Genomic DNA, 2,336 nt, shown 5'->3' with positions numbered 1-2,336 from the left:
TTACTGTTCCTGCTCGCCCCCTCCTGGCTGAGTAAGCTCGCATCGCTAAATGATCCATTTTATTAATTGCCGCTGCTGACAAACACATTGCTTGATGCAGAAATTGCTGTCGGGCACGAGAGGGAAAAGTTCTGTTTTTTTCTTTTTTTGGTTCCTAAGTTTTATTCAAGAACTCATACAAAACATTCCAGGTAAATGAATTTTAATCCTCATCTTCGTCCTGGCTAACTTGGAAGTAAGGTAATTCATAACTCTCTTTGCTGTTAGCAACTACACAAAACCAGTCACGTAGATTATTCTTCTTCAAATATTTTTCAGTGAGATATTTCAAATGCCTGTTAGAAAAAGGCACCTTAAAAGTGACAGTGGGCCAGGCGTGGTGGCTCACGCCTGTAATCCTAGCACTTTGGGAGGCCGAGGCGGGTGGATCGCTCAAGGCCAGGAGTTCAAGACCAGCCTGAGCAAGAGCGAGACCCCGTCTCTACTAAAAATAGAAAGAAATTATCTGGCCAACTAAAATATATATAGAAAAAATTAGCCGAGCATGGTGGCGCATGCCTGTAGTCCCAACCACTCGGGAGGCTGAGGCTGTAGGATCGCTTAAGCCCAGGAGTCTGAGGTTGCTGTGAGCTAAGCTGACGCCATGGCACTCACTCTAGCCTGGGCAACAAAGTGAGACTCTGTCTCAAAAAAAAAAAAAAAAAAAAAAAAAAGTGACAGTGATTTTGCTCCTGCTCCTCTCAATGGTCACAACCCCTCCCTTGAGATTCCCAGCTTTTCCATTCACTTTGATTCTCTCTTGCAAAAACTGCTCAAAATGAGCAGCATCCATGATTCCATATTCTGCAGGGTGGCTGCAATCAAAAGTAAACTTCAATGTGGAAACAACCCAAATGCCCATCAATTCATGAATGGATTAGCAAAATGTGGTATATGTATACCATGGAATATTACTCAGCTATTAGAAATAATGGCGATATGGCATCTCTTTGGTTCTCCTGGAGAGAATTGGAACCCATTCTATTAAGTGAAGTATCCCAAGAATGGAAAAATAAGCACCACATGTACTCACCAGCAAACTGGTTTCCCTGAGTGCACATTTGGGAATAACACCAATTGGGTATCGGACAGAGGTGGGGGCTGGGGGGAAGGGATGGGTGTATACCTACTTGATGAGTGCGATGTGCATTGCCTAGGGAATGGACACACTTGAAGTTCTCAGGGGGGGAGGGGGCGGAATGGGTGCACATCTACATGATGAGTGCAATGTGCACTGTCCAGGGAATGGACACAATTGAAGCTCAGACTCGGGGGGATGGGGAGGCATGGGCAATATATATAGCCTGAACTTTTGTAACCCCCTAATGAGCTGGGGAAAAAAAAAAGTAAACTTCAGAACCTGCTTCTTTTTTTGCCCCGCTTCGCCACAAGCTTTTTCAGGGGTGCCATGGCGGCAGTGGAGGCAGAAAAGGGAAAAGTTCATTTTGAAAAAAGATAAAATGTGAACTTTCATGAGATTATTTCTTACCATTTGGTAGTAGATAAACCAACAGCCCATTCCAACTCTCCTGAAATGTTCTCATGGGTTGACTGAGGGGGGAAAGGATATGTTAGTTGGACTCCTTACAGTCATTTAAAATCCTTCCTTGAAGGTATCTCCTCCCTTATAGATCAGAGAAAAGACCAGAACCAAAGCTGGCCTGGGGATATGTGGTGCTTGGAACTTCTCACCGGCTTCGTCTCTTCCCCGGTTCCTTCAGGGAGGAAGGCAGCCACGGCCTCTTTACTTCTGCTCCCTGGCTTGGTTTTTAAGGTTAGTCAAATACCCGGGACCACAGAGTGCCTGGGTTAATGATTTATCTAACTCGGGTAAAAGCCACATGCTACTGAAACCCTGCATTTTAGTCTATTTTTCAAACTAGTTAGCTATTACTCACTGATGATGTAGCTCAATGCCGTGTCACTGGACTGTTATAGAACATACGTGTACATTATGTTCACAGTGCTGCAAGGAGCAACAAAGAACTTCCCTTTTTGATAGTATAATGATCTTTCTGATAACTCTGAAAGAGAAAGGAAAAAAAAAAAAAAAGAAGAAGAAAAAAGTGACCCAAAGAAACAGGATCGCATTTGAGTAATGTTTAAATCAGATTGGATCTCAGATCTGGGGGCATTTTTAATGTGAATTTTTGTTGAAATATACATGCAGAAAAGTGCACAGTACAGGCCATTGCTATTCTGCTTGGAAATTCTAATTTCCTCAAAGTTCACACTTGTGTAATACTCACAGATCATAAAACAGAACATTGTCACAACCCCAGGAGTCCACTTATCAC

General features: G+C 43.1%; 1 pseudogene; it reads right to left on the bottom strand.

The window, feature by feature from the left end:
- Positions 1-202: 202 nt before the first annotated feature.
- Positions 203-1,449, bottom strand: LOC138400024 (large ribosomal subunit protein eL22-like; annotated as a pseudogene).
- Positions 1,450-2,336: the final 887 nt, after the last annotated feature.

This window comes from Eulemur rufifrons, chromosome 19, assembly GCF_041146395.1.
Source record: "Eulemur rufifrons isolate Redbay chromosome 19, OSU_ERuf_1, whole genome shotgun sequence".
Classification (NCBI taxonomy): domain Eukaryota; kingdom Metazoa; phylum Chordata; class Mammalia; order Primates; family Lemuridae; genus Eulemur; species Eulemur rufifrons.
Note: the sequence above shows the minus strand (reverse complement) of the source record. Positions and strands in the feature narration are given on the sequence as shown.